The sequence below is a fragment of the Penaeus monodon genome, chromosome 15 (assembly GCF_015228065.2).
Source record: "Penaeus monodon isolate SGIC_2016 chromosome 15, NSTDA_Pmon_1, whole genome shotgun sequence".
Classification (NCBI taxonomy): domain Eukaryota; kingdom Metazoa; phylum Arthropoda; class Malacostraca; order Decapoda; family Penaeidae; genus Penaeus; species Penaeus monodon.
Window position 1 is genome coordinate 18,266,133 of NC_051400.1, and position 259 is coordinate 18,266,391.

Below are 259 nucleotides of genomic sequence, written 5' to 3' on the forward strand. Positions count from 1 at the left end.
ACCTTTTTAGGATCCTTTATTTTCTCACCACTTGAGGCTTCTAATTTCCTCATCACTGGGAAAAAATTATAGGTGTCTTGATGCCTCTTTCACGCGGTTTGCTATTTTCTGTTACGAAGTATGATTAATTGTTAGGTTTGCTGTCTCGTAAGTTTACTTTTTGTATCACTTTTAAAAAATCTTAATAATACGTAATGGGGCGTACAATCAATGTTGTTTCTTCCCAATATTTTTGGTTCCTTCGTTTGAGCTCCTATGG